The 13650-nt window shown below is 36.0% G+C and overlaps 1 non-coding gene across 1 annotated transcript; it reads right to left on the bottom strand.

Moving 5' to 3' along the window:
* Window positions 1-8076: 8076 nt before the first annotated feature.
* On the bottom strand, window positions 8077-8149 carry TRNAK-UUU (transfer RNA lysine (anticodon UUU)). The gene has a single exon. It is a non-coding gene; the product is annotated as a tRNA-Lys (tRNA).
* Between the last annotated feature and the right edge of the window lie 5501 nt (window positions 8150-13650).

The raw sequence follows: 13650 nt of genomic DNA, 5'->3' as shown, positions 1-13650 counted from the left end.
TTTTATTTTAGGGGTGAGCGGATATGTGAGTTGAGGGAAGATTTCCTGTATAATTACTTCTGAGATACATATTTCCATTTGAGGAAAAGCCATACAAGAAAATGAAGTCCATTCTTAATAAATCAAACTATTCATTTTATTCAAGGACCACTTCTATTTTTGAAAGCGAACATTGTTGATTCTGAGTTCAAACATAACAGTGGTATTAGACTACCACTCCCACTGATTAAATCATGTGACTGGAACAGAGCTCAATTTTAAATAAACAAAATTAAGACCTTTAAAAAAAAGATAATGGTACTGTATTTTCTGGTGAAGAACGTATTTCCTAAATGAAAAAAAAATACTTATCCACAATTGCTACTTGGAGAAATAAAAAAATTGTAGCATGTACAGAAAAACTCTGAGACTGTCTATTTGTTATAGTTGCCACAGTATTATTATTAAAGAGAAAAATTAATTACTAGAGTGTACACAGTGCAAATGGGCCCACTGACTTGTGCCATGATTGCCTTGTCCCCGCACACCAGTGGGACAGGTTCCTGGGAGGGTGCGCCATAAATACACGCCCACGACAGGCTTGGCCTGGTGTCTGCATTGTGGAGAGGGTTTCCAAAAACAGTAGTTTATCACTTTTCCTTTCATTCACAGGTTTGAGACAGAATCCTGCTGCCTTTTGGCATCCTCTCCACAATACCAGCAGTATGTAAGAGTGATATGGCCCACAAAAGAGTGACCATAATTGCAGTGTTCATAAGCAACCAAAGAATTTCATCTTGGGGTACACAACCTCTTGGGAATCACTAAGAATATCCTTTCATGTTCTGCATCTTCCTCACTTCCATCTCCACCATTCCCATCCCATCAAATTCCCTCTTTACTCTGTATCACCTCTTTCCTTCTTTCTCACAGACTCTATAGCAAGCATTTCTGTTTGGCTTTGGTTTTGAAATACTGTTAAGGACAAAAGATTGAAATGACCAAACACCTTGGCTTTGCTTTCTCATTCAACATAATTTTAAAACTCCATTTTAATCTTAAAGATCTCAAAGATACAGTGGTTGTTATATGATTTTTCCTAGCTACGCAATTCATTTTGCATACTTCCGTGGGGCCAGGTTGTTGGATTATGCATTCCTTGCACAAATCACGGTGTACATTTCCCTGTGTGCTGTACTTCTCAGGCAATGGATCCATCTATAGCTACAATATATGAGGATGATTTCTTCAAAGTTTGGATCGTCTGCATTTCTTATATTCCTAGCACAATACTCACAAGTGGTATTCTGTGCCATATTTTCACCTGATTCAAAAATTTTATCATAAGTAGAATTAAACTGTTCATAATGGAGCCAGGACAAATACCTTGCAGATACTGAAGGGTTTAATAATATGTGTGATGCATATATTATATCTATGAACTTTGATTTTAAAACAATTGGAAATTGACTTTGGCATCACCAGTTCTTTACCAACCAGTGCTTAAGATAGTGAGACCTATATTCTGCATTCTCATCTATGTATTTCAGTATCAGCTTTGCTTTAAAAAAAGGTCTAATGTGAAGTCTCACATTTAGCTATTTTCCACAATGACTCAGTACTGTTTCTGCCATACTGGAAAAGACCATTCCTGTCCATCTTCTGTATGTGAATGAAATTGCCTTGAATCTCAAACCTCATCTTGTTAATGTGACCCATTCTCCTAATTTATTAAAACAGTGTTCAATTCTAGTTTTGTCAAGCTTAACAAACATGTTATTCTAGTAGTAAGGTCACTTATACAATGTTAAATCATTAGGACAAATCTTGGAAATATATTTAATGTGCAAGACTGGAAATACTCTAACGTTAATTTGCTTTTTTAGTCAACATCCCAATCAGCTGTGCCTTCTTAAGATTTTATTAGTTCTTATATCACCAAGTTATATAAGAAAGAAAAATTGTCAAAATATATTGTGTCCTTTGCTTTTTTACTTTAGTGTCAAATTAAGACGGTTATGGAGGTCAATTAGATTAACCTGATAAGTCAGATGATATTTATTATTGATATTTCAATAACGTTTGTAGCAATATTCTAAATGCTAGTAAATTGATGTCTTGGTGGAAACTACGTGCTTCGCAGATTGTTTACAAAATAATTTCAGGCAATTAATTTAATTTTCTGTCATACTACTGTCACATGACATATGGGCACATTTAAATAATATTTAATTATTCATTTAATGATTACATACCTAATTTGAAAAGCTTAGATAAAATATGCAATAAAAATGAAGAGAAAAGAGTGGTTTCCTGCTCACGATAAGCAAAAATTAAAAATGACAATTCCAACCCTTTGAAATGTTATCTAATGTGTTATGTGTTAGAGAGGCTCTAGTCTATTTTAAAAATCATCAATACTTGAATTATAAATTAAAAATTTAGAAATAATTTCATCTACTTTCAAATATCAAATAATCGGAAGGAAAAAACTACAGAGATTTATTTTTTATGAAATAGGTATTTGTAGTTACTTTATCATCCACTTTTTTCAGTCAAAAGTGAATTAAACTATTACAGGACACCTTGTTAAGTAATTATATAGCAACATCACTGTGCAATTAAATAGCCATCAGCCCCTGCAGCTGAGAAATTTCAGGTAATTATTCAAAGATAATTTAATAGGAGAATTACTGCATTCAAGCAAGCATTAGCTAGTAATCTACCTCAATTAAAGCATCCAATTAATTTCAGAACCTTGATAACAGTTGCCTTTGGCAAAACTATCCTTTCCCCTCATTTGATCTTGCATACACAATATTCCTTAAACAGTGTATAAAGTTAATTTACTTCTTCTAAAAGAATAGTCTATTAATTCTCCTAAGAAATTAAACAAATGCAAGTATTAAAAATATTCCTTTTTCTTCTCTCTCATTTCTACGTTCTACCTAATCTCTTATGCAGAAACTGAACGAAGTAGATTCAGATTCTGGAGCATCAACTTCCTCAGTTTTCAGAGCAGAAAACTTCCTAGCAATCGAAACTCCCAAAAGGGGCTTTTGTTTTCAAATTGACTAGCTCATTAAACAAACTATCCTTGGGAAATGTGCCCTGTGAATTTGGTGGTGATGATGGTGGTGGAGGAAACACACAGGAGAAATACATTTTGGTTGTTTGAGAGGCTGCTAATCTTGCTGACACTTCAAGCTTTCAAACTGTTCCTTAACAGCCTTCCTGGGTTTGGCTCGTTCAAGTTCTACCGGTTTCTTGGATAACTCATTCAGCCTTTTTGAGCCTCGGGTATGGAACTACCTGGTCCAGTGCAGGACATTACTAAAAGGCCATGCTCAACCCAATTGTGAGTATCCTCCTCGCCGGGTGTCTCACACTATTGGTCTTCCAGAAAGGAGAGCACATGGCCAGTATCTTGAGCTTACTTCCCTCAAGGCTGAATAAAAAGTAGTATAAGGTTGGTACAATGGGGAAAGTACATAAATTTGTTGGTGTGTATTGTCAGATAATTAGAAATGCCAAAACAGATAAGTGGTTTGCCTCTGGCCATCACTTTCAAAGCTCCGGGAGCTCTCATAACAGCTATGGAAAATGGATAAGAAAAGGCCATGAGGATGTCCACAGACCACTCAGGAATTATTACAGACTCATCTCCCCACATCCTCATTCAGCAGCAACATTTGTCTTTGTCCCTTTAACTTTATCCTTCGGCTGCCTTTCTACCTTGAATTCCCATTTGGAAAAATCCCCCAGCCTGGGCTGTTTATTCTGCCTCTGACCTACCGTTCTCTTAGGACCCTGCTATTAGTATTTCCCTGGGTGGGATAATATTGCATCTGCAGGTGATAAGTCCCCACCCAGCTCAGGCTCCTGGGACCTCACCCAACCCAACCCCCATCTGTCAGAGGAGGGGGACAGAATGGTTGCTAGAGGTTGTTGGGCTGGAAACATGTTGCCCAGGCCTGAATTAGGGTGAGTTGAGCAAGGCCGAGTCATGCAAATGGTGGGTCAAATCTTACCTGTTTTTTTGGTATTGCTGCTGCACCAGCATCTAGTTTTGGGGTTTAACATTGTTTTTCTGATACGGTTTAAGGTTTTGGAAATTCATGAGAGAAAAAATATTTTGGTCATCTACTTAATCTTAATTAACTTCAAACCCAATAAAGACATTCCTAAATTTGTGGCTTCCCCAGTGAGGGCTGAGAGTTGAGTTCAGCAACTTTTGGTGTTGGCCACATAACAGGGAAGAGGACATACCCAGGGCATCTGGTATCATATCTGGCACATATTAAGTTCAAAGCATATCTATTACATGAATGAGTCCCTCTGATTTTCTCCCCAGTACCAGGCTTTACCCGCTATGTGTCTTGGATGGTCTAATCGGTATACAGTTATACTGTTAACAAAGTTGTGTGAACCACTGGACCAATGCACTATTTCTTGTTACATTGAGATTAACCAACAGGAAAGACTAGTCTTTTTAAGGAAAACAAGCAAGCAAACAAAAATACCAGTTTGAATGTTCTATATCTCAGTCCATTTGGACCGGAAACAATTTTTAAATTGAAAAAAAAAAAAAAAGGAGAAAATTAAATGAACTTCCTAAGAGAAATAAGTGATGATCCTTCTCATAAAGGAGTTTATTAGCATAATCTATAAATATAGCAAATGTATTGATGAGGTCCAAGTTACAACTTGTAAGATTTTTCCACTTTGTTATTCAGGCATCATCAGTAACTGGCAATATTTGCTATCTAGAGTTGTGAGCCTATTGACACCCAGAGTCAAATTATACATCTATCAAACCCCTAATCATGAGTGTATTCTCAGTACATATAATCCAAATGATTAAAGTAGGTAATGATTTCTCCAAAATAACCACAAGATGCCCATAGGATTTAATTCACTCTATCTGAGTACCCCTTGCTATTCTAATTATTACTGCTTTTGGAGTTAAGTTACCTGTAATTTTCTTTTAGAATTACAAATGGTATACTTTGCTTTCCTATCATGTCATAGAACTCTGTTATTAACCACATTTTGGAAAAAACCTACAGAAGATTTAATACGAAATTTTAAAGCCCCCGTGGATTTTCCACTGCTGCAAACTCCCTGCATCCCTTAAATAAAGCAGCCCATAATTGATTAATAAAAAGCAAAGTAATTTTGGTATTAATATGATCCCCTGGGAGACCCCCATAATCACAACTAGCAGACCAGTCACAGTATTGCTCAATTACATATCCAGGTAAATAATCTGCAAATCAACAAACTCTGTAAGGGGGTTTGCAGCATTTCTAATTTGTTAATCCATGATAAATGCCTCTCAGAGATCAGACACAGCCCAGGCCCTTTCGTATTTTGAAACTCCTGGTTTGTTAAAATGCTTTAAAGCAGAGTAACCAAGGGTGTTTTCTATTTAAAATATAGCATGTAAAATGCTATATTTATAGCACTAATGCCTAACACATTAGTGCTATAAACACACACAAAATACAATGTTATATGATTGTCAATATACAAATTATATTTATAAAACTGTCAATTTGCAGTGCACTCCAGGTGGCATGACTGGTACCAGGGCAATATAGTTTCCTTCTCTCTGACCTGTCTGGATATCTCTGTGATGAAACATATTAGCCTACAGGAGGCCTTCGGTGAGCATAGGGCCTGGGGACCCACTGTCCTCCCTCATCCCCGTTGGGTTGCAGTACATCTAGCCACTGCTGATGCAAAAATAAAAGACCCTGTCTCTGCCCTGCTCAAGTTGCTTTTGTTAAAAAAATTCCAAGAAAGGATGCATTACTGTCACCTAGAGGAACCCAACTCAGTGCTTAAATCTTTCATCCTCTTCCAAAGTGTTCTTTTCTAAACCACATTTTTCTTCTCTCCTCAACCTGACCTCACTGAAGATTAGTGATTCTGCCTTGTTGAATTTTAAAAGTGTATTGTCATTACCCCTGACCCCCCTTTTTTTTTTTTTGTAAGTAACTCTAATTCTTCTAAATTTCTTCTATGAGTCTTGGGCTATTTTATCCTCTGAAACAGTGAAGTTATCACATTCAGTTCGTGAACTGAAAGACAGTAAAGAGAAATAAATGTGATTTGCACATTATTTTAACCTAAGGAATACATGTGATTGATTTAATCACAAACATAGTGCAAAGTTCTCCTGTAAAGAAATATCACCATTTGCCTCTTTATTATTGTAGAAGATACAAAAGAGGAGAAATAGTCCTTCCTATGGTATCTTTTTTTCAAAAAAAATTGAAGTATAATTGACATAAAACATTAGTTTCATGTATACAACATAATGTTTCCATATTTGTATATACTGTGAAATGATCACAGGTAAGTTACCCTCTGAAACCATACAAAGTTACAAAATATGCAATATAATATTATTGACTATGGTCACCATGCTGTACATTACATCCCTATGACATTATTATTTTATGAATTAAGATTGTACCTCTTGACCTCTGTTACCAATTTTCCCCAGCCCCATCTCCAACTGTCCTACCTTCTGGCAACCACTATGCTGTTTTCTGTATCGAGGCGTTTTATTTTGTTTTCTTCATTTGTTTTGTTTTTCATTTTCCACATATAAGTAGAATCACACACTATCTGCCTTACTCTGCCTGAGTTATTTATATTTATACTCACTTAGCATAACACACTCAAGGTCCATCCATGTTGCCGCAAATTGCAAGATCTCATTCTTTATTATGGCTGAGTGGTATTCCATTGTATGTATATATATGCCACATCTTCTTTATCCAATCATCCAGAGATGGGACACAGGTTGTTTTCATATCTTGGCTATTGTGAATGATGCTGCAATGAACTTAGGGGTGAAAAAATCTTTTTGAATACCCAAAATTGAAATTGCTGGATCATATAGTACAGTTCAATTTTTAGTTTTTGAGGAAACTTCAGACTGTTTTACTAGAGCTATACCAATTTACATTCTCGCCAGTAGTGCACAATGGTCCTCTTTTTCCCACATTCTCAGCAACACATTATTTCTTGTCTTTTTGATAATAGCCATTCTAATAGATGTCAGGTGATATCTCATTGTGATTTTGATGGGCATTTCTTTGATGATTAGTAATGTTGAGCATCTTTTCATGTGCCTGTTGGGCCATTTGTATGTCTTCTTTGGAAAAATGTCTACAAATCCTCTGCCCATTTTTTAATTGAGTTGTTTGCTTTTTGTTACTGGGTTGTATGAGTTCTTTGTATGTTTTTAGATATTAACCCCTCATGGGATATATGATTTGCAAATATCCTCTTCCATTCAGTAGGTTGCCTTTTCATTTTGTTGACACTTTCCTTCACTCTACAGAAGCTTTTTAGTTTAAGGTAGTCCCATTTGTTTATTTTACTGCCTGTTGCCCTTGCCTATGGAGTTAGATCCAAGGAATCATCACAAAGACTGAAGTCAAGGAGTTCAAGGCCAATGTTTTCTTATAGGAATTTTATGGTTACAGGCCTTAGATTCAAGTCTTTAATCCATTTGAGTTAATTTTTGTGCTTAGTGTAAGAGAGTAGTCTATTTCATTCTTTTGCATGTGGCTATACTATTTACCAACATCACTTATTGAAGAGACTGTCTTTTTCCCATTGTATATTCTTGCCTCCTCTGTTGTAAATAATTGAGCATATGTATGTGGCTATATTTCTAGGCTCTCTGTTCTGTTCCATTGATCTATGTTTCTTTTTTTAATGCCACTACCATACTGTTTTGATTACTACAACTTTGTAATATAGTTTGAAATCATGGAGCATGATGTCTCCAGCTTTTTCTTCTTTTTCAAGATTTCTTTGGCTATTCAGGATCTTTTGTGATTTCACACAAATGTTAGAATTGTTTGTTCTATTTCTGTGAAAAATGCCATTGGAAGTATGGACATTTTAACAATATCAATTTTTCTAATCCATGAGCATGAAATGTTTTTCAGTTTATTTGCGTCTTCTTCAATTGTTTTTCCAACTTTTTCCCTGTGATAATTTTTTTTATTTTTTATTTTTATTATTATTATTATTATTTTTGGCTACACTGTGTGGCTTGTGGGATCTTAGTTCCCCGACCAGGGATTGAACTGGGGGCCACGGCAGCAAAAGTGCCAAGTCCTAACCACTGGACCACCAGGGAACTCCCCTGTGATAATTTTTAAACTGAAGTATGGTTGACATACAATATTATATTAGTTTCAAGTGTTAAAACATAATAATTTAATATTTTTACAGATTACATTCCATATAAAATTATAAAATATTGACTATATTCCCTGTGCTGAACATTACATACTTGTAACTTATTTATTTTATACCTAGTATTTTATACCTCTTAATCTCTTTCATCTATTTTGCCTCTCACCCCAGCCTTCTCTTCCCTGCTAACCATACTCAGCCATAAAAAAGAATGAAATTTTGGCTGAGTAATATTCTTCTCTATATACATGCCACATCTTCTTTATCTATTCATCTGTTGATGAACACTTAGGTTGCTTCCATATCTTGGCCATTGTAAATAATGTTCCTATGAACACTAGGGTGCATATACCTTTTCAAAATAGTGTTTCCATTTTCTACAGATAAATATACAGGAATGGAATTGCTGGATAGTATGGTAGGTCTATTTTTAACTTTTTGGGGAACATCCATACTGTTTTCCACAGTGGCTGCACCAATATACATTCCCACCAAGAGTGTACTGGGATTCCCTTTTCTCTACGTCCTCTCTAACACTTGTTATTTCTTCTCTCTTTGACAATAGTCATTCTGACAGGTGTGAGTTGATATCTCATTGTGTTTTTGATTTGTATTTCCCTCATCATTAGTGATATTGAGCATCTTTTCATGTGTCTGCTGGCCATCTGGATGTCTTCTTTGGAAAGATGCCTATTCAGGTCCTCTAACCATTTTTAAATTGGGTTGTTTGTGTGTGTGTTTTTTATTGTTTAGTTGTGTGAATTCTTTGTATGTTTTGCATATTAATTCCTTATCAGATATATCATTTGCAAATATCTTCTCCCATTCAGTAGGCTGCCTTTTCGTTTTAGTAATGGTTTCCTTCACTGTGCAACAGCTTTTTAGTTTGTGTCCCCATTTATTTATTTTTACTTTTGTTGCCCTCGCAAGAAAAGTCATATCCAAAAAAATATTGCTAAGATTGATTTCAAAGAGCATACAGTCTATGTTTTCTCCTAGGGGTTTTGTGGTTTCAGGTCTTGTATTTAATCTTTATCCCATTTTGAGTTTATTTTTGTATATAGTGTGAGAAAATGGTCTAATTTTATTCTTTTACATGTAGCTGTCCAATTTTTCCAATGCCACTTATTGAAGAGACTGTCTTTTCCCCATTCTTTATTCTTGCTACTTTTGCCATAGATGAATTGACCATATGTGCATGGGTTTATTTCTGAGCTCTCTATTCTGCTCTATTGTGTCTGTTTTTGTGCCAGTAACATACTCTTTGATTACTGTAGCTTTGTAGTATACTTAAAATCAGGGAGCATGATGCCTCCAGCTTTGTTCTTCTTTCTCAAGATTGCTTTGGCTATTTGGGGACTTTTGTGATTCCATACACATTTTAGACTTATTTCTTCTAGTTCTGTGAAAAATGCCAATGGAATTTTCAAAGGGATTGCACTGAATCTGTAGATTAGTTTTGGTAGTACTGACATTTTAACAATATTAATTCATAAATCCATGAGCCCAGAATATCTTCAATTTTTTGTTTTGTCTTCAATTTCTTTCATCATGTCCTATAGTCTTCAGAGTACAGGTCTTTCACTTCCCTGGCTAAATTTATTCCTAGAAATTTTATTATTTTTGGTGTAATGGTAAATGGGCTTGTTTTCTTAATTTCACTTTCTGATAGTACATTATTGGTGTACAGAAATGCAATAGATTTTTGTATATTAATTTTGTATCCTGAAACTTTACTGAATTCATTTATTAGTTCTAGTAGTTTTTGGTAGTTTAGAGTTTCCTATATATATATAGTATCATGTTATCTTCAAATAGTGACAGTTTTACTTCTTTCTTTCTAATTTGGATGTCTTTTATTTCTTTTTCTTGTCTGATTGCTGTGGCTAGGACTTCCAATACTATCTTGAATAAAAGCAGTGAGATAGGCATCCTTGCCTTGTTCCTGATCTTAGAGGAAAATCTTTCAGCTTTTCATTATTAAGTATGCTGATATATGGATAAAAAAAAAAAGACTCATCTATATGCTGCCTACCTCGAAACTCAACCCAGAGCTAAAGACACACACAGACTGAAGGAATGGAAAAAGATATTCCATGTAAATGAAAAGTGAAAAAAAGCTGGGGATAGCAATACTCATATCAGATAAAATGGAATTTAAAACAAAGGCTACAACAAAAGACAAAGAAGGACTTTATATAATGATAACGGGATCAATCCAAGTGGAGGATATAACATTCAAGAAACATATGCACGTAATATGGGAGCACCTAAATATATAAAGCAAATATTAACAGACATAATGGGAGAAATTGACAGTAATACAATAATAATACACCACTTAAATCAATGGATAGATCAAGACAGAAAATTGATAAGGAAATAGTGGACACATTAAACCAGATGGACTTAGGATAGCTATAGAACATTCCATCCAAAAATAGCAGATTACACATTATTTTCACGTGCACATGGAACCTTACCCAGGATAGATCACATGCTAGGCCACAAAACAAGTCTTAACAAATTTAAGAAGACTGAATTATATCAAGCATCTTTTCCGACCACAATAGTGTGAAATTAGAAATCAGTTACAGGAAGAAAAATGGAAAAACACAAACCCGTGGAGACCAAACAACATGCTACTTAAAAACCAATGGATCAATGAAGAAATAAAAGAGGAAATGAGAAAATGCTTTGAGACAAATGAAAATAGAAACATAACTTTCCAAAATCTCTCAGACATAGCAAAAGCAGTTCCAAAAGGGAAATTTATAGTGGTACAGACCTTCCTCAAGAAACAAGAAAAATCTCAAATAGACAACCTAACTTTACATATAAGGGAATCAGAAAAAGAGCAAAGCCTGAAGTCAGCAGAAGGAAGGAAATAATAAATATCAGAGTGGAAATAAAATAGAGATTAAAAAAAAACAATACAAAAGATCAATGAAAATCTTAAGAGCTGGTTTTTTGAAATGATAAAACTTTAGCCAGACTCATCAAGAAAAATAGAAGGCCCAAGTAAGCACAATTAAAAATGAAAGAGCCATTACAATCAATATCACAGAAATACAAACAACCATAAGAGAATATTATGAACAGCTATATGGCAACAATTGGACAACTTAGAAGAAATGGATAAATTCCTAGAAACACACAGTCTTCCAAGACTGAATCAGGAATAAATAGAAAATCTGAATAGACTGTGCTTCTCATTTCTCCTTCAAACTGAATGATAGCCTTGCTGGGTAGAGTATCCTCGGTTGTAAGTTTTTTCCTTTTAGCAGTTTAAATTTATCTTGCCACTCCCTTCTGACCTGAAAAATTTCTACAGAAAAAAATCACTTGATAGCCTTATGGGGGTTCCCTTATATGTGACTCTTTGTTTTTCTCTTGCTGCCTTTAGAATTCTCACTTTGTTTTTAACTTTTGCCACTTTAATTATGATATGTCTTGGTATGGGTCTCTTTGGGTTCATCTTGTTTGGGACTCTCTGTGATTCCTGTACCTGGATATCTATTTCCGTCTTCAGATTAAGAATGTTTTCTGTCATAATTTCATCAAATACATTTTTCTGGCCCTTTCTCTCTCTCTTGTTCTTCTGGGACCCCTATAATTTGAATGTTAGTATGCTTGATGTTGTCCCAGAGGTCCCTTAAACTATCCTTATTACTTTTTTAGTGTTCTGATTGAGTGATTTCCACTATTCTGTCTTACAGGTAGCTTATGCATTCTTCCATGTCACCTAATCTGCTGTTAATTCCTTCTAGTGTATTCTTCATTTCAGCTATTATATTCTCAGCTCTGATTGGTTCTTTTTTTATATTTTCTAGTTCTTCACTGAAGTTCTCACTGTGTCCCTCTATTCTTCTCTCAGGGCATGCTGGTGGATGCCACCTTGTTGGAGGATAGGGCTGGAGTCAGAGAGGCTAGAACTGGAGCCTGGTACAAGCCAGGGCTTCTCCCAGGCAAGATGATAGTTGCTACCCTGTTAGGGGCATGGATGGGGCCTGAGGGGCTATATCAGGAGCCCTCGGGGAGTTGGCCTTCTTTCCAGGGTGGTGGTGATCTCTATGTTGGTTGGGGGCGGGGTCAGGGCCCATGGGGCTGGAGCCACAGTTCTGAGCTAGTTTTGCTTCTCCCTAGTGTATGCCATGATGTTCTCCACCTGGCTGGGAGTAGAGTGGAGCAAAAGTGCAAGAGCAGGAGCCCAGTGCAGGCTGAGGAGGTGAGGGAGGGATGTTGGGGTGGTCCTGGAAGCTGGCCAGGACACTAGGCAGTTTTCAATCTGCTGCCTCTGCACTGGGACTGGGAGCAAGCAATTCTGTGTGTGTGCTTTTGAAGACCAGAGTCTCAATTTCCCATAGCCCTCTGGTAAGCTCCACTGGTTTTCGAATCAGCAAAGGGGGCTAATCTTCCCAGTGCTGGATTCCATGACCGAGGTACCCAATATGGGGCTTGAGCCCCTCACCCCTAGGGAGGATCCCAGAGACTGTGGTATCCCCCTCCTTTTCTGGGTCACCCACCAGGGTTGTGTGTCTTGACTAGATCACTCCTCCTCTCCTACCAGACTCCATGTGGTTCTTTCTTTATAATCTTGGTTGTAGAGCTGTTCTGCTAGTCTTCCTGTCATTCTCAGAGAAAACTGCTCTCTATATAGTTTGATGTGTTTGTGGGGGAAGGTGAACTCAGGGTCTTCCTACTCCACCATCTTGATTCCACCTTCCTCTCAACAAAACCTCCACAATTTTCTGTTTGTTTCATCTCAGTTTCACTTCACTTGAAGCTGTACCTCTTCTTCAATTTCATCAGTGTCTTATAGTTTTCAGTGTACAAGTCTTTCATATCATTGGTTAAATTTATTTCTAGGCATTTTATTCTTTCTGATGCAATTGTAAATGGGATGATTTTCTTAATTTTTCTTTTGGATAGTTCATTGTTAGTGTACAAAAATGCAACAAATTTTTGTATATTGATTTTGTATCCTGCAACATTACTGAATTTGTTTATTAGTTCTAACAGATTTTTGGTGGAGTCTTTAGAGTATTCTATATAAAGTATCTTGTCATTTGCAAATAGTGACAGTTTTACTTCTTTCTTTCCAATTTCACTACATTTCTTTTTCCTAATTGCTGTGCCAATACAATGTTTAATAAAAGTGACAATACTGAGCATCCTGTTTTGTGCCTAATCTCAGAGGAAGAGGCTTCAGCTTTTCATATGATGTTACCTGTGGGTTTCTCATATATGGCCTTTATTACCTGAAGTATGTTCCCTGTGTATATACTTTGTTGAAAGTTTTTATCATAGACAGATGCTGAATTTTGTCAAATGCTTTTCTGCATCTATTGAGATAATCAAATGATTTTTATCCTTTATTTTGTTAATGTGGTTTATCATGCTGATTGATTTGTGGATACTGAACCATACTTGCATCCCCGG

This window comes from Lipotes vexillifer, unplaced genomic scaffold, assembly GCF_000442215.2.
Source record: "Lipotes vexillifer unplaced genomic scaffold, Lipotes_vexillifer_v1.1 scaffold263, whole genome shotgun sequence".
Classification (NCBI taxonomy): Eukaryota; Metazoa; Chordata; class Mammalia; order Artiodactyla; family Lipotidae; genus Lipotes; species Lipotes vexillifer.
The sequence above is the reverse complement of the archived record's forward strand: the minus strand, read 5'-3'. Positions and strand labels throughout refer to the sequence as shown.